We start from the raw sequence: 26,231 nt of genomic DNA, 5'->3' as shown, positions 1-26,231 counted from the left end.
GAAACACAAGCCTTCTTAGGCGTTGTGGGTTTCTGGAGAATGCATATTCCAGGTTATAGTCAGATTGTGAAACCTCTCTATGAAGTGACTCGAAAGAAAAACGAGTTTGTGTGGGGTCCTGAGCAACGACAAGCCTTTGAACAAATTAAACAGGAAATTGTGCGTGCAGTAGCACTTGGACCAGTCCGAAGAGGACAGGACATTAAAAATGTGCTGTATACTGCAGCTGGAGATAATGGCCCTACCTGGAGCCTATGGCAGAAAGGACCAGGGGAGACTCGAGGTCGACCCCTGGGATTTTGGAGTCGAGGCTATAAAGAAATTAGAGAAATTATCGCTAAGAACGATACTACCACCCCATTCGAATTAAAACATCAGGCTTGGTGGCAATTAGTTAATTTCACCTATGATGACACAAAAGAACGAATTGAAGCCTACGTGCTGACAATTCAAAAGGCAAAGGCATGGGATATTTTCCCTATTTTAGCACTAGGGGCAATCCATCAAGATGTAGTAGTCAGACCAATAAACTATAATGTTTGGGCAAAATATAATGATGATATAAGAAAATGGCAGACCATTAGTACCGAAGCCTGCATCCCAAAGGAACAACTAGGATATGTTTGTGAGAATGCAGTAATTGAAAACGAAGATTTGTGCTTAGACACAGAGGACAGTACATGCACGTTTGAGATGCTTCCCTCAGAACATGCTCAATCACAGGTGTATTATGTAGGAAAAGGATGTGTCTGTATAAGGACTAGTTGTGTTAATGTCAGCATTGATACTTGTGAAGAAGAAACAAATGGAACTAACTTTTGTGTTTGTAATTTTACCAAGATACAAGGTTGTGATTTTAATTATTCTGCTCCAATAACCACTTCTCAGTTGATCTCTGACAGTTTCATGCTATACAATGATATACCTAAATTACAGATTGGAATGGACATTAATGTCCTGAAGAAAATGCTTTCCCACCCAGACATTAAAATGTTGCTAAAGAGGGTGAAGGAAGCTTCGAAACGAACATTATGGCAAGTCCAGCATGATACTGTAGAAATAAAGAACATCATCACAGCCATTGAGAAAACTGGTGAACATCATTGGTGGGACATTTTTCTAAATACCTCACTAAAATCTCCAACCGCTGCACAGGTTTTCAATTTCCTAGTGCATCCTGTACTAGTGCTGATTTTTGCAGCCCTACTGCTGACTATTCTCAACATTTGGCTGTGGTGGAAAGTACGAACTGTTGCTCAACAAGTACATGTATTATGGACTGTAAACAAAATTATGCAAAAGAATTTGCAATAGCATAAAGAAAAGGGGGGATTGAATTAAAGAATAAGGCTAGGTATGGCTTGAAGGTTTGCTTACCTAAGTATGAGTTAGCAAATATAACTTGGCTGACCACAAATAGGGGCCTACACCCCTGCAGAGCTACGATAAGTAACAAGACAGGAAGGTACCTATGTAGATAGCAATTGTGAGGCCAGCACAATGTTATCTTATCTCTGACAAATGGGGGGCTCCAAGAGGGAGGTAGCATATGGTAATGAGTTACTGGAAACTAATGAATATGTTAAAACTCCTTGCATGAATATGTATGTATGGTGTGCATATATGTTGTTAAACTGACTCTGTCGGGCACGCACATTTGGAGGAGCTATCCCCTGTGCGTCCAGCGCTGCAATAAAGGATACCTGCTTAATAGTCATCCCGACTATTGAGTCCTGATTTCGTCTTTCACGGCATCACTGGGATGGGCAGCGCTGTGGCATGTAACCTCCCCAGTTACATGGAATGGCTTCAAGCTCCAACAGGGTAGGTTTAGACTGAACATTAGGAAAGAATTTTTCACAGAAAGAGTGGTCGGGCATTGGAATAGGCTACCCAGGGAGGTGGTTGAGTCACCATCCCTGGATGTGTTTAAGAGCCGTTTAGATGTGGTCTTGGGGGATATGGTATAGGGGAGAACTTTGTAGAGTAGGGTAGATGGTTGGACTCGATGATCCCAAGGGTCTCTTCCAACCTAGACGATTCTATGATTGTATGATTCTATGTGCTGAGCTTGGGCTGCAGAGAGCCCGAGAAAAGCCGGTGCCGGAGGAGCTGGCTCTGTCCCCAGGGGCGCTCGCTCCTCTCCATGGCGAGTCTCCCCCCGGCTCCTGCAGGAGCGGACTCGCTGCCGAGAGCTGGAGCAGCAGCTGGAAGCAGGAGGGGTGAGTGTGCAGGGCGCTAGCTGGAGAGCGATAGCCTTCACTCATAGGAGAGAAGCAGCATTATATTTCTTGATATAAAACAGTGATTTAATGAAGTGATAGTAGATGCGAAAGCTTTAAGACCATTTGATACACACCATTGAAACCTCTGCCCAGGTCTCTGCCACCCTCTTGAATCCTTAACTTTGTGTCCGTGTCCTTGTAGAAGGTAGAGAATCTGTGTGTCATGCAGGATGGGAGTTCATCATGCTCTGCTCTGTTTTGTGTCTGTCCCTGCAGCTGTAAAAGGCAGGAAAATGTCAAGAAAAAAGACATTAGAGACCATCAAGAAGAGTGGACACCGCTGCCCAGGTCTCTGCCACCCTACTGAATCCTTAACTTTGTGTCCGTGTCCTTTAAAAGGTAGAGAATCTGTGTGTGTTTGAGAATGGGAGTGCACCATGCTCTGCTCCGCTTCCCATCTCTCTCTGCAGCTGTAAATGACAGGAAAGTGTGAAAAAAAGAAGGCATTAGAGACAGTCAGTCACGATGGACACCCCTGCCCAGGTCTCTGCCACCCTCTTGAATCCTTAGCTTTGTGTTCGTGTCGTTGTCGAAGGTAGAGAATCTGTGTGTGGCTGAGGATGGGAGCTCCTCATGGTCTGGTCCTGTCCCTTTCTGGGCCTGCTCTTGTAAGGAGACAGGATAACAAACAAGAGGTCAGCCATCCTCACTCAGCACGGACAAGCCCTGCGAGGTCTGTGCCAGACTCCTGAATCCTTATCTTTTGTCTGTGTCTTTGTAGAAGGTAGAGACTGTCCACGTGGTTGAGGATGGGAGTTCCTCATGGTCTTGTCCGTCTTGTTTCTGGGCCTGCTGCATTAAAAGGCAGAAGATTATGAACAAAGAAAGGTAGCAGAGAGCATGAGTAAAATGGACAACTTGTGCCCAGATCTGTGCCAGACTCGTGAATGCTTAACTTTTGTCTGTGTCCTTGTAGAAGGTAGAGAATCTCTTGCTCCCTGGCTGAGCGTGGCTGTGTGCCATCGTCTGTTCCTCTGCTTTTAGGGGCCTGTGGTTTATGAGAGAGGATAAAAGCAATGGGGCATCCACCGTGCCTCACCACGGAGAACCCCTGTCAAGGTCTCTGCCACCCTCTTGAATCCTTACCTTAGTGTCCGTGTACGTTTAGAAGGTAGAGAATCTCTGGCTGTCTGGCTGCTCACCGGTCTGCTCGGCTCCAGGCTGTGACAGATCACCGCCCGTTCCTCCCCAGCAACCCTTTGTGACATGGCCACCTCCAGCATTCTATCGGTGTGTCAGGGCACAGGCTGTCCAGGGGTGATGGAAGGCCCAGGCCTTGGCTTCCTGGGGAAAATGGCTGTCACGCTTCATTCTTGTTAAAGAGAGCGGGATGGACAAAGCCCGTAACTCAGTCCCATGGGACAACTGTTGCTGAGAGCTCAGGGTCACTGCTGTCTGTGTGGGGACACCCTCTTGACCCGGGAGTGTGGTCTCCTCATGGCCCCTCACCTTTTTGCCTCTCCCCTGTCCCCTGGGCCTCATCCTGGCTTCCAGGGCCAGGGCAGAGCCGGGTGGAGCTCAGCATGAGGGCGCAGTCACAGAAGTCACAGCATCATGGAATCATTTAGAAGATCATCGAGTCCAACCATAGAGCTAACACTGCCCACTCCACCACTAACCCACGTGCCTCAGCACCACGTCTACCCGTCTTTTAAATACCACCAGGGATGATGACTCCACCACTTCCCTGGGCAGCCCGTTCCAATGCTCAATAACCCTTTGTGTGAAGAAATAGTTCCTAGTATCCATCCTAAATCTTCCCTGGTGCAACATGGGGCCGTTGCCTCTTGTGCCATTGCCTGTGCCTTGGGAGAAGAGACCGACCCCCCCCGGCTACACCCTCCTTTCAGGGAGTTGTAGAGAGCGAGAAGGTCTCGCCTCAGCCTCCTTTTCTCCAGGCTGAACATCCCCAGCTCCCTCAGCTGCTCCTCACAAGACTCGTGCTCCAGACCCCTCACCAGCTCCATTGCCCTTCTCTGGACACGCTCCAGCCCCTCAACGTCTGTCCTGTCGTGAGGGGCCCAAAACTGGACACAGCCCAGAGGATGAGGATTGAGGATGATGGAGGATGAGGATGAGGAGCCCAGAGGCAGAGGATTCCCTAACTTCTCTGGAGTTAGGATGGAGACGCGAATGCCCATCTTTACCAAGATCTGGGGAACCAGACTCTTCCCTCTAGCTAGAGAAGCTAGAGATTGACGGGGACCGGAGGAATCTTCCCCCACAGAACCTCTGGTTCAAATTAAGCTGGGGAAGATGAAACAGAGGCAGAATGCTCGGTTGATCCAGGAGCTGCCTCTTCAGTTCTAAATACAAAGAGCTATGAATGAGGTTATGACACTGGAAGGAAGAGTTATTGGTGCGAGAGGGAAGCCAGAAACGAGACCTTTCTTTAAACCTTTAACATTCAAGAGTGGAAAGCAAGGGGTGACACATCAGCTTTTGGACTTGCCAGGGGCACCGAAGCCCTTGATTGATCGGGACTTGTTAGAAAATTAGAAGCTGAAAGAAGATTTAAAAACGGTACAGTCAACTCTTGGGATCCCCCTGTCACTCCAGAAATACAAACGGGTTCTGTAATTGTTCGGGGGTGAAGCCCCAAACCGTTGGAGGTGAAAAGCTCTCTAGGTACCTGTCCGTATTCTCCCACGTCCCGTGCCACCCATGACTCTCCAGTCTCGGGACAGATCTCTGGGTGGGAGTCTTAAATAGTTGCTTAACCCTAAACAAGAACTGAAACACATTGAGGAGACCTAGCAATAGGACCAAGCTGGTTTGCATGTCCCAAGAGTATTCAAAATTCTCAAAAACTGGCATAGCTGGACCAAAATAGAAAAGGGAGGTGAAAGAGCTGGGGAAAGGAACACCACCAGCCCCCGCTTCCCCCATAGACTGAGTGTGATTATTAATAAATTCTGAGAGACGGTGTCCGAGGTCACAGCAGGACAGCGGTGCTGCATAAATGCCCCAGCGTAACCATCTGAACAGTGATGCTATCGTATCATAAGTTGATATCACACAGGACGGCAAAATTATGATGCTGATCCCTCTCCCAGAGGTGATAAACATCATCACAGGGAGTACATAGAGCATGTCAGAATTTACATAACACGGCCGTGGGAACAAACGAAGCAACATTGTGACCAGTACTATTGACTAATATCATAAATGCATATAACACATACATTTTAACACGCTCTGGTCAGATCTGTCGTTCTCTCAACCTTCCGAGTGCCCCACGTTGGGCGCCAAAAAGGACTGTCGTGGTTTGGCCTCAGACGGCAACAAAGAACCACGTGGCAGCCACGCTCTCGGCCCCCCCACGGCCATGAGGGGAGAATTGGAAGGAAAAAAAGGAAACTGGTGGGTTGGCACAAAGGCAGTTTAACAGAACAGGAAAGGGAACAAGACAATGTGCAGAAGATCCCGTTGCCAGAGGTCGATGTTCACAAAGGAGACAGAGGAGTCCTGCAAAGGCTTTATTCGAATAAAGGGAGAGTCCCCTGGGGCATATCCCTGTGGGGTCTCTCCATTTGCCGGAGGACGCAGCCTCCCTTTTATCCTAATTCCCCGGCCGCACGTAACCCTCTTCCTTTCCCCATTGGCTGAGGTACTTGGAAGGTACAGACTTCTCGATCCGCCTATTACATCAAAGTTTAACTTTTGCCGTTTTTAATTGTCCAACTTTTGCAGTTTCCCTTATTTCCCCTAGTTTTCAGTTACCTCACTCCTGCAGCTTCAATTAACTCTCCTCTTCTTTTGGTTGTCTCACTCCTGCCATTTCCGTTAACTTCCCTGTTTGTGGAGACACTCTTATCCCTATTTTCTTATCAGCCCCTCCTCTGTTTATTTCACTATTTGTCTTTACAACCTTTAGTCACCGTTCATTGGACCTTTTCTTCTTGTCTTCTTTTTGGTTTTGGAGCTATTTGCAGAGCCATCATCTTCGGTCCCCTTGTAGCTAATTCTGGGTCACTGGGCACAGCTACGACTTGCATTCTTCTGACTCCATGCTGAATGAGCTGCATGAAACAAGGTATCCTACATGGTACAAAAATCAGAGCTGCTACCGCACAAAGGGAGAAAACCACCATGCGTTTAACCCATGGTCCACCAGGCAACCACGAGAACATGTCTAATTCCCATCCTTTCCCGGTTTGAACTGGCACGTGAGCTAGTTTTCTCATTCCTTTTCTTATCTGTTTTACTACCGCCCCGTGATCATGGATTTGTAAACAAGAGCTGGGTTCCTTTAGTTTTCCACCAACTCCCCCTTCTTCTGCTAGCAAATAATCTAGGACCCTTGGGTGTTGGAAAATTGCATTCCTCATCTGAGCAGATTGGTCTGCAAGAAAGTCAAGAGCCTCAGCGCTCTGGTTAGGTAAAATTGCAAAAACCGGCTTGTAATCTAACTATCCTATTTAAATTATAAATGGGGTCTCTTGCTCCAGAAATCACCTGGTGGGGATTCCGTGCTGCTGGTCCAGAATACCGTATAATTCGTTCAGGTTCATCTGATGTATAATTCATCTTTTCCCCATGATTGGGAACCCCCTTTAGTTAGGGATTTATCAGTTGCTCGTCGTTCTCTTATCAGATCATCCTATCCATTAACCCCTAACTCGTTTCCTTGAACTTGTGGTAATAAGGAAAATAACGGTCTCATATATCCTATAGAACGTATCCCTGAGCGCTTTGGAGGTAACCTTTGGTAGGCGTGTTGCCCACAAATCCAGTAATGGCCCTTCAAAGCCCAAAGCCATTCCCGTTAGCGAATGGGCCTTCCCATGTTTCATTATCCTGTGGTATTTCACAGTATAGAGTATCTTTTGATCCCAGGGGTCCTCCTGCTATATCCCGGGGCTGCTGCTTGTGGACGGGGGTTGTTCAGTGACCTCCTGGCTGTTCCTCCCTTCCCAAGGTGTGAGGATCTGGCCAAAGGGAACGTCCTCTTGCGGGGGCACCTCGAGAAAGCGAGTGAGGTGACTTCAGCCCTTAAAGGAGATGTTGGAAAACTGAGGGCAGATTGGATGAGGGCGCAGGAGGAGCTGGAAGCGAAGGAGAGAGAATGGCACCGGGAAGGTGTGTGGAATAATTCCTCAAATAAAAATTTTATTAAAAATATAGCATTGTTCACACATTAAGGAAAGGTATAAAATGGAAGCGTTTCCAGGGTAGAATACAGCAGATACGGGAACGAGGTGATCCTATGGAAGTGATAAGCTGCATATTTGCTACCCTGAGCCAACAGTCTGTCAGATTTTGACAAAATGCTGTCCTTTGTGCGAACTTTGCTCATTATAATGTCATTATAATACCAAAACACACCTCCAGCCCGAAGGCTACCCGCCTCCAAGGTGCAACCACTCGTCCTTGAGTCTGCGCCCTGAATTTTTCGTAAACTATACCTTTAAAAGCGAGGCGAGAGAATTTTACACCAAGCCTAATAAAGGTATTTATGACTAGAGTCATAGTCTCTATGAGTCATGACTCAAACTCCACCTTGAAGGTAAAACGTAGTATAAAACTAGCCCAAGAAAGGGGGGATGCTAGGGAAGACCCCATCGTGAAGAGGTCAGGGAGGACCCCGTCAGGGACTGCCTTTGACTTGCGGGACCAGTCGAGGGGCTGAGCCTTTCTTCCCCCCCATAGGGAGGCCTTTGGGTAAGACTTAGACTATACCGAGTGCTTCCTCGGGAAACTTAGAAATCTCTCTAGAGGGTTATTTTTGTTACATTTATAGCCAGGCTGTATTGTTTGGAACTTTGTCGCACGCTTTGTACCATGAACAAACCATATTTTACTTGCACGTGCTTTGCAGACAGTGTATTTATCACCGGCAAACCATAAGAACCTTTGTATCTGTTGCTGAAATAAACTGCACTGCTTAAGTAGCTAGCCGTTTCGGTTTCCCATTGAACGCCACCAAACATTAGAGTGCGGCCGTGCTAGTTCATGAGCACGACTAGACTGAAGGTGCAGTCCACTATGACTGTATCTGGACTCGTGACAGTTAAATATATTAAACACGACTGGACTGATAGTGGTGAATTGGGCATCCCTCAGGATTTAAACCTAGCCGCACCTAGCCTCCCACCTCGGTGAGGAGTGTTAGAACGCAAGGAGGTTTATTTTCTGCCAAAACTATTTTGCCTATTAACGCAACAGACGTGAGGTGAGGAGGGGCTGCGGGAATGTCAGAGGTGATGCCAGCGTGGCACGAGAATGTGTTTTATTTTTGGCCCAGAGACCTCCCTGTGAGAAGGTTGTGGCGGTTTTGGGGATGTGTTGGTGCTGGGGATGTGTTGGTGCTGGGGATGTGCTGGTGTTGGGGATGTGTTGGTGCTGAGGAGCAGACAGGGCTGGGAGATGGAGGGGTGGTGGTGATGGAAGCAAATGGTGGTGATGGAAGAGTCCCCCCTGCTGTGGCCGTGCTGCTCGGTCCTAAAGGCCAGTGCTGCTGCTGCTGGTAGTTCTCTCTGGTAGTTGTTCAATCTCCGTCTGGAGCCGTGAGAGCAGAGAGGTCTGTGTGTTTTCAGATTGCGAGCAGCCAAGGGAAGACCAAGAGGGGCCTCCCTCACCGACAGCAAATGTGAGAGTGGCCTTGGAGGGGCTTGTCTTTGTCGTCCTCCCCCAAGACACCTGTGTGTGAGACACCTCTGCAAGGGGAGATGCTGAATGAGAGTCACTTGCTTTGCTGATGTCCCCTCCTGCAGGACAAGGGTGGGTGTTCCCTCCTGTGCAGTCGGGTGGCAGCTCTGCTGAGGCTGCTCCTGTGGTGGCTCTTCAGTCCCCAGTGCCCTGTTGGAGTAGTTCTTGAAGGAGACCTGGCCACGGTGGTGTGACCCTCTCCCAGCTGAAAGACTTGTGCAGTGACGGCGAAGGCTGAGCTGGCATTTCTTTTTCTCTTTGCATCTGTAGCTTTATGACAAGTTCAGAAGGGGTGAACGTGGCCGTCTGCTCGGCCTGTGGCGTCAGGTGGACACCTTCTGCCGCCGTTTCCTGGAAATGAAGACTGCCACGCACCGGTGTGTAGAAGCAGAGGCCAGATGTCTGCAGAAAAAATGTGGCTTCCCTTCAGATCTCTCTGGGGTTCCTTTCTCTCTGCAAACAGAAGTAGCACAGCCTCCGGTGTCAGGAGGCAATTTCAAAGTCTGGGTTACCGTCAGCCATTGATCTTATTGGATTATAAGCCTTCCTTAATGCCGCGAGTGTGCCTGACCTACTGTGTAATTCTCCTCCTCTTTGTGATTCGTTGGTACAACATTTTCGGTTTATTCTCACACCACCTTCCTGAAATGTTTGTTCTGTAGATATTGTCGTCAGCCTCTGAGCAGCCACTTGCCGGGGTGTTCCTTGCAAGCCTGAGTGCAGAAGGCCTTGGGGGCAAGAAGGGCCATTTTGCAGCATGAAGCATCTTAACCTGAATCATCCTGTGATCCTGTGATTATTGGATGGGAAATTCATAGCCGTCTCCCCAAAGAGCTTGCAGGCTCTTTGATCCATTCCCCGCTGAAGGCAAAAGTGATTGTGGGAATAGTCATCTGGACTTTCAACGTCTGTCTGACCCCCAGAAGAACTTTGGCCAGGCTGGTATCCAGCGTAGGAAAGAGGAGAGAGAGAACCAGGAGGCAGGAAGCTGTTAATTTGTGAGCACCTGAATGTTTTGGAAAGGTTCTGTGATTTCTGGAAGCTTGTTTTACTTTCTCAGTGCTGAATGTTTCCCCTCCATCAAGGACAAAGAGTGATGCAGGTCTGGTCAGGAAATGCCAGCGTTCTTGAGGTGTAAACAGAAAGGGGTTGGAAATCATCCCAACTGCCGTTTCTGGGACATAGGATGTGCTCTTGGGTTTGGAAACGAGAATGTTTTTATGTTCAAACCTTGTTTGTCTCTCCCCTTCGCAGAGACTGAAGGACTCGGAGGCACTTGGAGAAAAACATTCCTCATTACAGCGTGAGTTGGTGGTCGTGAGGGAGACACTGGAGCAATCGCACCTTCAGAGGGATCTGCTGAAGCAAAAGAGAGATGAGCTTACCATGGCCCTGGCGAAGGTATGGTCACCTTGTGATAGCAAGGCCACCACAGATGCTGTTTCTGGCAGCAGCAGACAGGGACAATCATAGACGCATAGAATCATGGAGGTTGGGAGGGACCTTTCGAGTCCTCGAGTCCAACCGCTAACCTCACACCGCCAAATCCTCCACTGACCCCTGTCCCTCAGCTCCACCTCTGCCCGTCTTTTCACTACCGTGTTGCTCCTCTTCTGTTCTCCCACTGTTGTTTAAGTACAATGTTGGTCTCCTTCTTGGGAAATGGTGGTGAGAGCAGGCAGGTCTTTGGGGCAGTCTGTCCTCACGTGCTGATTGGGAGCGCTGAACTGGGAGTATGTCAGAGACACGCAGGGGATGGGGAGTTGCTGCTCTCTTCTTGACTGTAAACCTGACTGTATTTTATTTCCTCTGTGCTTCCGTGGCGGTGGCTGGAGCAAGAGAATGGAGCTCTGTCGGGTAAAGTGGAGGAGATGGAGAGAGCAAAGGTCTCTGCCCAGGAGAAGCTGCGCTTGTGTAGAAGAACAGATGGAGAGCTCTGCGCAGAGAAAGCCCCCCTGGAGCAGCTGCTGAAGGAAGCAGAGGAGCAAGAAGAGGGGCTGCGGGCAGCGCTGAGGATCCGGGCAGAGGAGAAGGAAGAAAGCCAAGAGAAACTCATCCAGGTGGGACCAAAATGCTGGTGCTTCTGGGTGGGCGTTTGGCTGCTTGTCTGGGTGAAGCTGTGCCTGTGTTGGCCTCCTTTTTGGCATATTTACTTTGGAGGGCCAGAGAGTGGTGTCATCAGAACCAGGGGCTTGTTGTCCTCCTGGAAGATACAGCCTCCATTGTCCATCCATTGTTTTTCTTGCTGGCACAGACGGTGTGGGCGCAGCTCCCCGTGTGCCAGGGATCAGAGAGCAGCAATTTCAGATGCGGTTATTGCCATCACATTGGGCTGGGCTCTCTGTGCTCTGCCAGGTGACAAGGGAAGCCCGGCCATTCCCTCCGAGGGGCCCACGTTGCTATTTGAAATGGCAGAAACGGGCTTTCTGTGTACGAGAACCTGGAATCCAGCCTGTTTGAGGCTCAGCAGCACTTATCTCAGGGAAGGTGGTAGAAAACCAGCCCGGTGGTTCTGACTGTACTGACCTTAAACCCTTTGAATTTCAGCGTAGGAGGGATCTTAACACGCCTTCGCTTAGAAACAGAAGCCCCTCCAGACAAACAAGGTCTGAATGTAAAAACATTCTCGTTTCCAAACCCAAGAGCACATCCTATGGCCCAGAAAGGGCAGTTGGGATGATTTCCACAAAGCAGCACAAAGAAGAGGAGCATTCAACAGTAGGTCAGGCACACTCACGGCATTAAGGAAGGCTTATAATGCAATAAGATAAATGGCTGAGACGTTTGCTGTGGGTGAGGGAGGCCCCTCTTGGTCTTCCCTTGGCTGCTCGCAATCTGAAAACACACAGACCTCTCTGCTCTCACGGCTCCAGGCGGAGATTGAAGAACTACCAGAGAGACGAGCGCTCCTGTGTCACTGCCCGACAGCGCCCAGCAGCAGCAGCACTGGCCTTTAGGACCGAGCAGCACGGCCACAGCAGGGGGGCCTCTTCCATCACCACCATTTGCTGACACCCCTCCTGACCCATTTGCTGACACTGGGTGCTGACACCCAGTCCCGTCTTCTGCTCCTCAACACCAGCACATCCTCATCAGAGCCACAACCTTCTCACAGCGAGGTGTCTAGGCCAGAAATAAAACGCATTCTCAGGCCACGCTGGCATCACCTCGGACATTCCCGCAGCCCCTCTTCACCTCACGTTCCCAGTGCCATTGTCTCTCCTTCGCTTCCAGCTCCTCCTGCGCCCTCATCCAATCCGCCCTCAGTTTTCCAACATCTCCTTTAAGGGCTGAAGTCACCTCACTCGCTTTCTCGAGGTGCTCCCGCAGGAGAGCATTCCCTTTGGCCAGATCCTCACACCTTGGGAAGGGAGGAACAGCCAGGAGGTCACTGAACAACCCCCGTCCACAAGCAGCAGCCCCGGGATTTCCCGGCTCCCCCAACACTGACGTTGGTGTCAAACTGAGAGGCAGGAGAAGCGCTTTCTCGCATGAACTGAGATCTCTCAGGGCTGGCAAACTCATGTGCTTCTCCTTTAGCCTTCCGTGTCCTTCTACAGCTTTGCTTTCCCTTCCTCTTCAACTCGGACCATGCCCACAGGTAACGGCTGCCTCCCCTTCGTGCTGCCTCATCACTGGATGCATCCCCTTTCTCTGGCCTTGTCCCCACTCCCTCACCTACTGCTCCAGGGCATGACTTAGGCTGGGAAGGGACCCTTGGAGCTCAGCCGGAGGAACCCCCTGCTCAAAACAGAGCCATGCAGCACACACCCCTATTACTGCCCCACACAACAGGTTGTGGACCTTTCTCCTTCCAAAAGGGCTTGCCCCACCGCTTCCCTTGGGGCCACTGGGGAGCACTGACAGCTTTTCCCTGCCTTCCAGGAGCAGCCAGGACACCCACTAGGAGGGAACGCTTCTTCCTTCTGCCTTTGCTGCTCCTCTTCCACCTGAGGCAGGGCTTTCTCCAGGCTGTGGTCTTCTGTGGCTTCCCACCTGCCTGGGGAGGGATCCCTGAAGAAGAAAGGGAATGTTTAGTCCACTTCTTGTGTTCCCTTCACTGCTGTTCGCATCCATCGCTTTCCCCTCCCTTCCTTGGGCCTCTCAGGAGCTGAGATGCCTCAGCTGAGGTGAGGCATCTCAGGTGGCTTCTTCCAGGCATAACAGTCTGGTCACTACAGAGAGGAAGGGAGGGGAAGCTGTCGCTCACCGCCAGCAGCTCTCCTCAGTCTCCCACTCTTGCACTCTCACAGCTGGGTATCCTCAGCTCATGACGGCCAGTGCTCGCTGCCACCCGAACCCCGGGAATGGTGCAGGACATCAGGTGCAGGAGCCCAGGAGTTGCAGGGGTTCAGCCGGTGACAGGAAATGGGCACCTACAAGGACAGAGTCAGAAAGCCCTGATGAAAGCCCAAGGGCAGGAAGAGGCAGGACTTGCTTCCCCTTTCTGTGGGAAACACCCTTGACAGGGAGCTGTTTCTAGCCCAGAAGAGAGAGCTGTTGCGGGCATGGAGCAGGGGATGGCTCTGGCACCTTCTCCCCGTGGGAAGTGCCCTCAGAGACTGTGCGTGTGGGGAGATGCACGGTGGCCCTGTGCCACGCAGCAGGGCTCCATCGGGAGCCCCTGGGGAGCTGCCATGGAGTTCTTTCCCGACCCTGCGCAGCACCATCCCTCGCCCTCCCTTGCCAGCGGACTTGCACTGCCTTGGAGCAGTTCTCAGAGTTGGGAAAGACGGGCAGCAGCAGAGCCTGGGACACACCTGGGCTTCTGCACCTTCTGGACCTTGCCGCTTTGTTGCAGTGCCCGTCTTTTCTCTCTCTTCCTTCCTGTCTCTTCTCTTCCCTCTCCCCTGAGCAGGCCTCTTCTCTCTTTCTTTTTCTTGGGTTTTCAGTTTCCTGGAGGGAGCCTGCAAACCTTTCCATCCCACAGCGTGGTTAGATAGCTCTAGCCGGGATCAGCTGGGTGAACCAGTTCTTGATTGAACCCAAGCTGACTCCTTTTACCTTCTTTCCTCTGAAAGGCTCCTTCTTTGTTCTTGGGCGCATCCCAGGGAGTCTTGTGTGGTCTCTGGGGCGGTTGGAGGCAAAGCGGCGGGTGCCTAAACCAGAAATGTTGGCGTGAGCAGGTGACAAGGGACGTCCTGGAGGAGTAAGCCACTGCTGGGCGAATCGCTCGCTAGAGAAGATCCCTGGTCTGGTTTGCATTAGCCCTTTCTCCCAGGGGCCTCCCGGGGGAACATAGTGTTCACAGCGGGGTGTGACACTCAGTTCATTTGGGGGGCCGTTCAGCAGGGAGCCTGCGGTCCCCCTCCAGGCAAGAAGAGCCTTGCCCGCTTCATTCTGCTGCAGTTTCTTCACCCTCCTGAGACAGAGCTCTGCGCATGTCCCTTTGGTGCAACAGCACCTTCTGTGGTGGCTTTGCTTCTGGAAGCTGTCCTTCTGTAGGTCTTTTGTAGGCCTGTCCTTTGGCTGAGGACGTGCCTAACGCATTGGAGAAAGACCCCTTCCAGTTTTACTTACAAGGCACCATTCCAAGGGGGATGAACAAGCCCCACCCAAAGGCACAAGAGCTGAAATACCAGGAAGAGGCAGAGCAGCTACTTGGACTCCTCAGGAACTCCTCCTCCAGGAGACGCCTTGTCCCAGAGTTTGTGGACCTGCCCTACCTCTGCCGTTGGCGATCCTTCCACCGTATCTACCCCTGCTGCTTTCTGGAGGACGAGCAGAGAGGGTGGTGCATCCAGGAAGGCTTTTGCTTCATGCTCCACGTCTGCCTCGCCTGCGTGGTCCCGTTGCTCTTCCAAAGGCAGCTCTGGGAAGCAAAAGCACATGCAGCAAAGTGACTTGTTGGAAGTGGACAACAGCTAAAGCCAAAGCCACCCAAAGCCCTAGACCAGCTTTCCGCTCGGGCTGTGACAACGCTCAGTCCCTCCTCCTACCTGTGGCTGTGTGCGTGGGTGCTGGCGACTCCTCAGCTGAAGGACTGGAAGGGCCGGCCATCTCTTCCCCAAAGATTTCACAGGGCTTTTCCATGGGGGACTCCACCAGCACCTTCAGCTGCACACGTCACAGCCTCGGTTGCAGGGCAGGTGGCTGAAAAGGTGGCAAGCAGCCTTTCCCACTCCTCACCCTTGCCTCCACGCAGAAGGCTGTGGCTGTGGGGCTGCTCTTCCAGGCAGCCACCCCCCCCCAAGCCCAGCCCTCCCCACCAGCATTTGCTCAATAGAGAGGAAGGAGGCAGCCAGGCACCTCTCAACCGCCAAGCTCTGCTGGGCCGGGAAGGCTGCAGCCGGCTGCTCCATCCAGCGTACCTTCCCAGTGCCCTCCAGCGGGACCTCCAGCGGGAGCAGGTCCTCCTTGGGTGGGCTCAGCAGGTTTGGCCCAAGGCAGATGGCCAGGTTGCTGCAGCTCATCCTGCTGGTGCAGGCGTTGTGGCCGATGTGCTGCAGGACGGGGAGTAGCCGCTTCAGGAGGAGGACATGTGCTGCTGGCAAGTTCTCGGCCACCCTGAGGGAACAGGAGCACAAGGTGAAGAAAGCAGACGTTGCCCACAGCCATGGCCAAAGCTTGCCCAAGGCAGGTGGGAGGCAGCGGCTGTGTTGCGCAGCTTTCCAGGTGCTCTCAGCCAGCGCTCAGGGCTCCTGCTCAACAGGCAGGCTGCTGCCCACACTTACGCTTTCAGCTCTCCCGCGTCGGCCTGCTTGCTCCTCCTCTCCATGGCTGGCATCCAGTCCTCATAGAGGTCGATGACGAGGAGCTTGGTGGGGATGCTTTGGAGGAAGCTGTGCAATGCCAAGGGCTGACCCTTTCTCCTGGCTTTTTGATTGTGTTTTTAGCGGTTCTTTATTGTATTTGATTGGTTTTTGTATTGTTTCTTGGCCAGTCTTGGCCAAACTTCTTTCTCTCGGAAGGGAACTCTTCTGATTCTCCAAAGGAAGAGCTGTCTCTGCATCTGGAATGTTTCTGGCATCTGCTGTCTTTGATGATCTGTTGCTGTTCTCTGCGCAGGGCCAGGGTGGGTCTGGCTTTTTTCCCCCACCCATGCGTTAGCTGAGGCGAGGTCTGGCTGAGGACAGCCCCCTGCCACTGGCTTTCTCATCCTCAGCCTGAAACAATGCCAACTCCAGGCCCCAATAACCTGGGTGGCGCTCCAGGGGAGTCCAACAGGCTGTGGCGATCTGCAGTGGTTTCCGGCGGTCTCCGGCGGTCTCTGGTGTTCTGCGATGGTCTCCGGTGTTCTCCGGCAGTCTCCAGCGGTGTCCGGCGGTCTCCGATGGTCCCCAGCATTCTCTTGCGGTGTCCGGTGGTCTCCATTGATGAGACCGCCGGACACCGCTGGAGACCATCGGAGGCCACCGGTGGCTGGCAGTCTGCGGTGGTCTTCGATGGACTCTGGCGGTTTCCAGCGGACTCCGACGGTCTCCAGTGTGAGACCACCGGAGGCCGCAGGACACCGCCAGTGTCTGATCCTCTCCGGTGGTCTCCCATGGTGTCCTGTGGTCTCCGCCGGTCTCTGGTGGTCTCCGACGCTCTCCAGCAGTCTCAGCCGTCTCCAAGGGACTCCTCCTGGTCCTATGGGGCTGCCGGCCCGAAGATGGCAGCCCCTCTCCTCGCCTCTTCCCCGCGGCTCTGAAAGAGAAATCACAGAATCGTTTACGTTGGAAAAGAAATGGAAGCTCATGGAGTCTAGCTGTTAGCCTGGCACCGCCAAGTCCGCAGCTCAACCACGTTCCTAAGGCCCACATCTACAGGTCTTTGAAATCCCTCCCGGGAGGGTGCCTCAAGCCCTTCCCTGGGCAGCCTGTTCCAATGCTTGTCAAGCCCTTCAGGGAAGAACTCTTTCCCAGTCTCCCCTCTCAACCTCCCCTGGCGCAACTTGAGGCCGTTTCCCCTTGTCCTGTCCCTCGTGCCTTGGGAGAAGAGAGTGACAGTCCCCTGGCTCCAGCCTCCTCTCGGGGAGTTGTCGGGAGCGGTAAGGTCTGGTGCTGGTGCTGTGGGGCTGCCGGGCAGAAGAGGGCAGCCCCTCTCCTCTCCTCTCCTCTTGCCCAGGCCTGAGGGCAGAGGAGATAGCCCCCCTTGCTGAGGGGCGGGGGTGTGGGGAGGGAAAGCAGGGCTCCTCGGCGGCTTGACAGCTGGCTGATGTTCCTGCTGAGCCTGCCGCATGGCGGTGTGGATGGCCCACTTACGGTTAGCGTCGGCCGCGGGGCCGGCGCCGCTTGCTGGACCATGGCTTTGCGGAGGGTCCCTTTGAGCCGGCGGGGGTCCTGCGGCGCTTTGGGCCCGCTGCTGCTGGAGGCAGCCTGGCCACGGTGGAGGTGTGCCCCGTCAGGCCTGCGGGAGAGGGATCCACCTCCATTGGCTCCTCTGCCGGTGGGTCGACCTCCATGGGCTCTCCCTCGTCCCTCTTGGCGGGTGGGTCGACCTCCATGGGCTCTTCCTTCTCCCTCTTCAGGGGTGGGTCGACCTCCATGGGCTCAACTCCTTGGCCATCGCTGCTGCTGCCGCTGCTGCTGGCCGCAGCCCACTTGCGTTTCTCTCGGTGCTTGGGCATCCTCCGGGCTTCCGAGGAGCCCCTTCTGGCTGGGCCCACTCAATGTGGGCGCTCGTCCCACCCAATGTGGGCACTGGCCTCCCTTTGCCGCCTCCTCCTCTACCAAGCAGGCTTGGTGCAGGAATCTCTGGCTGCTGAGCGAGCTGTGGGTCAGCCACAGGGGTGCCAGTTGGCCAACGGCCGGCCGGTGACATCACCAACGGACCTTTCTGTGTCTGGGAGGGTGGCCCATGAGGCCCTGCAGGCCCCATGCCGGGCGGCCCTTTGGCTTGCCAGAGAGCAAGGCAGCCCCTGGGGCAGCGGGACTGCCCTCCAGCTCCCCTCCTGTGCCCAGAGGATGCCCAGAAGCTCTGAAGTGGCGGCATCAGACCAGCTGGCGTGTCCCCTCGGAGTTCTGCCTGCGTCCTCTGGCTTTGCTCTGCCTCTTCCTGAGCGCTTGTGCCTCAGGTTTTTCTGCCATTTGCACTCTGTCCCTTTGCAAAAGGGCAGAGCGTGGTTGTGGAATTGCAGTCCAGGTCTAGAGGTGTGGCCTGGAAAGCCCAGTGCCTTTTTTCCCCCATTGCAGTGTCCAGAAGTTGCTGCTTGAAAGCTGAAATCCTCTTCTTCATCGGCCGTAAAGCGTTCCTTCTTCACCAGTCACACCTGGAGACAGAAACATCACCCGTTTCTCCAGGTGATTCCCAAAGCTTGTGCTGGGGAAAGTGTTTGGGTGGAAACTGCACTGAAAAACCTTTCACTCTCGCTCAGACAAATGTAGAGAAATTCCCCTTGAATACCTTTCAGATGACAGCGATTCTACTTCCTTGAAGCTGAAAAACTAGGAAGGTTTTTCCTGATTGGTACGAGTGTAACTGGGTCCCAATTTCCCCCAATAATGATGGATACAAGCTTTAGATTGGTGTGGGAGGAAGCACTTGTTTCTAGATGCCTCTGCTTAATGGCAAACTGGTTTTGCAACCCTTAACATCATGCAAACATTAAACTGGCTGCAAAAAAATTGGAGCTGGAGCTGTCTCTTTCCTTCCAGTATCTTCATGGGGTCACCTGTTAATGTGCCTGTAGCATTTTAAAGGCGAAACTGCCAGGCAAATGCTCCTTTTCAGATGTTTTCCTGCAACGGGAAGTGGTAGCCCCTCCACAGGTCAAGGTGTGACATGCTCACTTTTGAACTCCCTATCTCAATCCCTCTTCCCCTCAGCATCATTACCGAGAGTGTTATTTCCTCAGTTGGTGTCCGTCTGGAGAAGAAAAGTGTCCTTTTTGAGCGCAGGCCCATGACACGAAGATGCTGAACGTTTGTGCCTAGGGATTTAGTTTGTTCGTGAACAAAGGGAGAGGATTGCTGTGTCTGTTGCTCTGCGTGTCTTTATTGCTTATGTCCTTATCACTTGCTGCTAGTCGTGCTCACAAAACAAGCAAAAAGGGCAATTGAGGGTTGTTTAATTTGTGCTAAGGTCAATTTACAAGGGAAGGTGCTAGAGGAGGGCGACCTTGGGCCCATTCCAACGATGTCAGGTGGATTTTACTGAAATGCCCTGAACAGGAAGATTTCTTCCTTTCCCTGAACAGGATCTTTTGGTAATAGTATGCCAGCTAACCGGGTGGCCAGAAGCATTTCCAGTTGCTTCAGCAACTACGGGATCAGTTATTAAAGTGCTTTTAGGACAAATAATTCCTAGATAGGGAGTAATAGAGGCAATAGACTCACAGAGAGGAACACATTTTACTGGAAAAATTCTTCAAGGGGTTGTGGTGGCCTTAGGAATACAATGAGATTTCCGTACTCTGTGGAAGCCCCAGAGTTCAGGGAAAGTAGAGAAGATGAATGGGGGAATTAAGCAGCATCTTTTGAAATTATTTTTGGAAACCAAAATGCCATGGATATGTCTTCTACCATTAGCTTTAGCTAGCATAGGGGCCAAACCCAGAGGAGATACTCAACTATCCCCCTTTGAATGAATGTTTGGAATCCCTTACCCTGCTAACTCTCGACCTAGTGGGGAGGTAGAAATAAGTGACGTCTACTTGAAACAATATGTGGCCGGGATACTGTCTCTTGTGAAATCTCTTTGACAGGAAGCTCAGCTGGCACAGACCCTGCCTTTGGACTTTGCTGTCTAGAGCATCCAACGGGGAGGTTGGGTCCTAATTAAAGAATGGAAAGAAGCACCACTGGTGGCAAAGTGGCAGAGACCGTACCAAGCGTTATTAACCGCGGAAACAGCAGTTAAGACGGCCAAACACGGGTGGACTCGTCATATTCGAACACGGGTGGACTCGTCATATTCGAGTCAAGACGTCCAAGGCCCTGGAAAACTGGACTTGGGAGCTAAAGGAAGAGGAGGGGAAACTGCAGGTAGCCTTCCGTAGAAAAAGACTCCATTAGTAGTATTTGATAAGTTAAAAATCAAGGGCAAGGCTGGATTGACCTCTGTCAATTGCCACAATAAGAAATTCTAAACTCCGTTACTGGCTGCAACCCAGTAGGCGTTGAGCAGTGGAAGCACATGCCATACCAGACCTTGATTTGAAAAAGTGAAAAATGGAAGTTTAGGGTGGGAGACTAGAACTAACTCTTACAAGGAGTGGGTCAGACCGGTAGCCATCAGGTAGACCTCGGGAGGAGTTCCGTGTGTTTACCCAAAGGATCTACGGTATAGATCCATAAGGAAAAGAGGCCCCTTATTTAACTTCCAGCAACTGGTGAGCAGACACTAACTGAATTGTTTCCGTATATTCACTTGCCACATCAAGTGTAGAAAGATGATAAGCTCAAGATGAAATTTTTAGTAATGATCATGTTTCTATACTATTGGCAAAATCGAAGTCTGGGATGGGAAAACCGATTTTTGACTCTAGGGGACGAGGTAGCCAAAGCTTTTAACCTCAGTAATTGCTGGGTCCGTGGAGGTCCAGGAGGAGCTGAAGATTGGCTGTGGGTAGCCCAGCCTGTCCAGCCTAAATGGTTGGTGAGTGACTTAAGTAGAGTGCATAATGGAACTGGGTTCTGGAAGGAAGACGGAGGTACATGGAAAATACAGTACCCAGGAAAAGGAAATTACTGTCTGAACAGAACCAAGCTGGGAGGGAAAAATGTAGGTAAAAGCGAATGTGAGTGGACATTGTCACCAGGAATGGGTTGTTACGATCCATATTGTAGACCTTATAATTGCTTTAGGTACCGAGGAAGATGGAACCAAACGCATGTTAAGCTTATAGGTGGCACCTGGGTAAAGTGCTCTTTCAAAGAACCTTGGCACAGTGGATGCACAGCAGTTGTGAGAGAAATTACGCAAAAAGGGGGATTTAGAGATTCTTTATTCCTGGCTTGTCAGTGGGACAATACCATTAACAAGAATCATGTAATAAGGGTTTATCAATGGGGCTGGCAAAACTCAAGTGGAACTAGGACCTATTTTAGAAAATTTTGGTCGGCTACAAATTGAACTAAGAATGGTAGGGGATGTAACTGTAAAGGGCACGCAGATGCGGGAGCCTTTGAATGTGATTATTGCGATTCCTATGGCGATTTCAGTATAGCAGGAGGACCCCTGGGATCAAAAGATACTCTATACTGTGAAATACCACAGGATAATGAAACATGGGAAGGCCCATTCGCTAACGGGGCTTGGGCTTTGAAGGGCCATTACTGGATTTGTGGGCAACACGCCTACCAAAGGTTACCTCCAAAGCGCTCAGGGATACGTTCTATAGGATATATGAGACCGTTATTTTCCTTATTACCACAAGTTCAAGGAAACGAGTTAGGGGTTAATGGATAGGATGATCTGATAAGAGAACGACGAGCAACTGATAAATCCCTAACTAAAGGGGGTTCCCAATCATGGGGAAAAGATGAATTATACATCAGATGAACGTGAACGAATTATACGGTATTCTGGACCAGCAGCACGGAATCCCCACCAGGTGATTTCTGGAGCAAGAGACCCCATTTATAATTTAAATAGGATAGTTAGATTACAAGCCGTTTTTTGCAATTTTACCTAACCAGAGCGCTGAGGCTCTTGACTTTCTTGCAGACCAATCTGCTCAGATGAGGAATGCAATTTTCCAACACCCAAGGGTCCTAGATTATTTGCTAGCAGAAGAAGGGGGAGTTGGTGGAAAACTAAAGGAACCCAGCTCTTGTTTACAAATCCATGATCACGGGGCGGTAGTAAAACAGATAAGAAAAGGAATGAGAAAACTAGCTCACGTGCCAGTTCAAACCGGGAAAGGATGGGAATTAGACATGTTCTCGTGGTTGCCTGGTGGACCATGGGTTAAACGCATGGTGGTTTTCTCCCTTTGTGCGGTAGCAGCTCTGATTTTTGTACCATGTAGGACACCTTGTTTCATGCAGCTCATTCAGCATGGAGTCAGAAGAATGCAAGTCGTAGCTGTGCCCAGTGACCCAGAATTAGCTACAAGGGGACCGAAGATGATGGCTCTGCAAATAGCTCCAAAACCAAAAAGAAGACAAGAAGAAAAGGTCCAATGAACGGTGACTAAAGGTTGTAAAGACAAATAGTGAAATAAACAGAGGAGGGGCTGATAAGAAAATAGGGATAAGAGTGTCTCCACAAACAGGGAAGTTAACGGAAATGGCAGGAGTGAGACAACCAAAAGAAGAGGAGAGTTAATTGAAGCTGCAGGAGTGAGGTAACTGAAAACTAGGGGAAATAAGGGAAACTGCAAAAGTTGGACAATTAAAAACGGCAAAAGTTAAACTTTGATGTAATAGGCGGATCGAGAAGTCTGTACCTTCCAAGTACCTCAGCCAATGGGGAAAGGAAGAGGGTTACGTGCGGCCGGGGAATTAGGATAAAAGGGAGGCTGCGTCCTCCGGCAAATGGAGAGACCCCACAGGGATATGCCCCAGGGGACTCTCCCTTTATTCGAATAAAGCCTTTGCAGGACTCCTCTGTCTCCTTTGTGAACATCGACCTCTGGCTATGGGGTTTTCCGCACACGTCCTTTCTATCGCTTGGCTAAGATTTCAGAGTTTAGCATGCTAGTAGTCACTTCCCGAGAATCTGTTGCGGCAACGAATCTCTGCACCTCGAGGGGCAGGACCTTAAGCGAGCGTCCCCACTCAAGGGGAGATCCTGGCCTGCAGCCGCTGCCCTGCAGGAGAGCTCCAGGGGCTCTTGGGCTGTCCGCTATTTCTGGAGTGAGATAACTGACCTAGAGTCATATTCCCACGGGAACCAAGCACCGAGGTCCCCACTCCAGACAGTGTTTTGGCTGCGTTGCCAGCACGTCCCCCCCCGTTGCGTCCCCCCCCAGCAAAGTGCGGGGGCAGCTCATCACATCTGCCACCGGTGGTTATGGCTTGAGCAGGAGCCGGGAGGGGCAGAGGGGGAAAGCAGGGGAGAGCACAGCGCCACCCCCCCGTTCCCTGCCGGCAGCCGGGGCCCCTCCCGCTGCCCATCGGGGAGGAGAAGGTTCGGGAGCTGCCCCCGGGCCCGTCGGGGTTTCGCACCGGGCCGGGCCTCCCGCTCCCGCGGCAGCCGAGGCTGAAGTTGGAGCCTCCGGCAGAGGCTCCGGCGGGGCCGCTGCCTTCGCCGGGCGGCGGCCCGTCCCCGCGGCGCCGGCTCTCGCCCTCCCCCCCGGGGGACCCCCCGCTGGCGGGGACCGGTTCCCCCCGCTCCCCCCTCCCGCCCCCAACCTTCGCCGGGGCCGGGGCCGGGGCCGGGGCCGGTCTCCGAGCGGAGCTGCCGGAGCCACCCGCGGCCGGGGCGGCCTCTCCCCCGCGGCAGCCCCGCAGCCCCGAGGGCAGCGCCGCCGCAGAGCGGCCCCGAGCGAGCCCGGCCCTCCCGCCCCGCGGCTCCCGGCGGCGCCCGGCGGGCAGGGGCAGCCGCTCCGCCCGCCCCGGCAGGCGCCGGGCCGCGGTCCGCCGGGGCAGGCGGCGGAGCAGCCCCCGCCGCGGGGCCCGTCCGGCGGCGGAGCCCGGCTGGCGAGCGGGGGCATGGCGGCGCCGGGCCCGGGCTCCCTGCAGCGCCGGCGGCAGAGCTGGCAGGAGGCGCGGCCCCGGCAAGCGGTGCTGGTGCGGAAGCTGCAGGCGAAGGTGAGGAGCGGGGGCGCCTGCCCGGGGGGAGCTGCCCGGGGCCGGGCCGGGCCGCGGTGGCGGGGCCGGGGTGCCCGGGCCGCCCGCGCCGCCCGCAGAGGGGACTCGGCGGCGGAGCCCTCGGGGGGCGAAGGCGCGGCCCCGGCGGGGCCCCCCCCGGGAGCCGCCGCGGCCGCCGTCCCCCCCGAGCCGCTGGCCGGGGCCTGGGCGGGCTCGGGGGAAGCGAAGCTTCCCGGTGCCGTAAGGACTCGGGCTGGGATGGGCAGCGCTGTGGCGTGTAACCTCCCCAGTTACATGGAATGGCTTCAAGCTCCAACAGGGTAGGTTTAGACTGAACATTAGGAAAGAATTTTTCACAGAAAGAGTGGTCGGGCATTGGAATAGGCTACCCAGGGAGGTGGTTGAGTCACCATCCCTGGATGTGTTTAAGAGCCGTTTAGATGTGGTCTTGGGGGATATGGTATAGGGGAGAACTTTGTAGAGTAGGGTAGATGGTTGGACTCGATGATCCCAAGGGTCTCTTCCAACCTAGACGATTCTATGATTGTATGATTCTATGTGCTGAGCTTGGGCTGCAGAGAGCCCGAGAAAAGCCGGTGCCGGAGGAGCCGGCTCTGTCCCCAGGGGCGCTCGCTCCTCTCCATGGCGAGTCTCCCCCCGGCTCCTGCAGGAGCGGACTCGCTGCCGAGAGCTGGAGCAGCAGCTGGAAGCAGGAGGGGTGAGTGTGCAGGGCGCCAGCTGGAGAGCGATAGCCTTCACTCATAGGAGAGAAGCAGCATTATATTTCTTGATATAAAACAGTGATTTAATGAAGTGATAGTAGATGCGACAGCTTTAAGACCATTTGATTCACACCATTGAAACCTCTGCCCAGGTCTCTGCCACCCTCTTGAATCCTTAACTTTGTGTCCGTGTCCTTGTAGAAGGTAGAGAATGTCCGTGTGGTTGAGGATGGGAGTTCCTCATGGTCTTGTCGTTCTGGTTTTCGGGCCTGCTGCATTAAAAGGCAGAAGATTATGAACAAAGAAAGGTAGCAGAGACCATGAATAAAATGGACAACTTCTGCCCAGGTCTGTGCCAGACTCGTGAATGCTTAACTTTTGTCTGTGTCCTCGTAGAAGGTAGAGAATGTCTCTCGCTGTTCCTGAAGATGAGAGTGCCCCATGGTCTTGTCCTTTCCCTGTCTGGCCTTCTGCCATAGCAAGCAGGAGAATATGAGCAAACTAAGGCAGCAGAGACCCTCAGTGGCCATTGACATCTGTGCCCAGGTCTCTGCCACCCTCTTGAATCCTTAACTTTGTGTCCGTGCCCTTGTAGAAGGTAGAGGATCTGTGTGTGTTTGAGGATGGGAGTTCATCATGCTCTGCTGTGGTTCGCATCTCTCCCTGCAGCTGTAAAAGGCAGGAAAATGTCAAGAAAAAAGGCATTAGAGACGATCAATAAGAGTGGACACCGCTGCCCAGGTCTCTGCCACCCTACTGAATCCTTAACTTTGTGTCCGTGTCCTTTAAAAGGTAGAGAATCTGTGTGTGTTTGAGAATGGGAGTGCACCATGCTCTGCTCCGCTTCCCATCTCTCTCTGCAGCTGTAAATGACAGGAAAGTGTGAATAAAAGAAGGCATTAGAGACAATCAATCACGATGGACACCCCTGCCCAGGTCTCTGCCACCCTCTTGAATCCTTAACTTTGTGTTCGTGTCGTTGTCGAAGGTAGAGAATCTGTGTGTGGCTGAGGATGGGAGCTCCTCATGGTCTGGTCCTGTCCCTTTCTGGGCCTGCTCTTGTAAGGAGACAGGATAACAAACAAGAGGTCAGCCATCCTCACTCAGCACGGACAAGCCCTGCGAGGTCTGTGCCAGACTCCTGAATCCTTATCTTTTGTCTGTGTCTTTGTAGAAGGTAGAGACTGTCCACGTGGTTGAGGATGGGAGTTCCTCATGGTCTTGTCCGTCTTGTTTCTGGGCCTGCTGCATTAAAAGGCAGAAGATTATGAACAAAGAAAGGTAGCAGAGAGCATGAGTAAAATGGACAACTTGTGCCCAGATCTGTGCCAGACTCGTGAATGCTTAACTTTTGTCTGTGTCCTTGTAGAAGGTAGAGAATCTCTTGCTCTCTGGCTGAGCGTGGCTGTGTGCCATCGTCTGTTCCTCTGCTTTTAGGGGCCTGTGGTTTATGAGAGAGGATAAAAGCAATGGGGCATCCACCGTGCCTCACCACGGAGAACCCCTGTCAAGGTCTCTGCCACCCTCTTGAATCCTTACCTTAGTGTCCGTGTACGTTTAGAAGGTAGAGAATCTCTGGCTGTCTGGCTGCTCACCGGTCTGCTCGGCTCCAGGCTGTGACAGATCACCGCCCGTTCCTCCCCAGCAACCCTTTGTGACATGGCCACCTCCAGCATTCTATCGGTGTGTCAGGGCACAGGCTGTCCAGGGGTGATGGAAGGCCCAGGCCTTGGCTTCCTGGGGAAAATGGCTGTCACGCTTCATCCTTGTTAAAGAGAGCGGGATGGACAAAGCCCGTAACTCAGTCCCATGGGACAACTGTTGCTGAGAGCTCAGGGTCACTGCTGTCTGTGTGGGGACACCCTCTTGACCCGGGAGTGTGGTCTCCTCATGGCCCCTCACCTTTTTGCCTCTCCCCTGTCCCCTGGGCCTCATCCTGGCTTCCAGGGCCA

Source organism: Numenius arquata, chromosome 12 (genome assembly GCF_964106895.1).
Source record: "Numenius arquata chromosome 12, bNumArq3.hap1.1, whole genome shotgun sequence".
Classification (NCBI taxonomy): domain Eukaryota; kingdom Metazoa; phylum Chordata; class Aves; order Charadriiformes; family Scolopacidae; genus Numenius; species Numenius arquata.
This window is presented reverse-complemented; position numbering follows the sequence as displayed.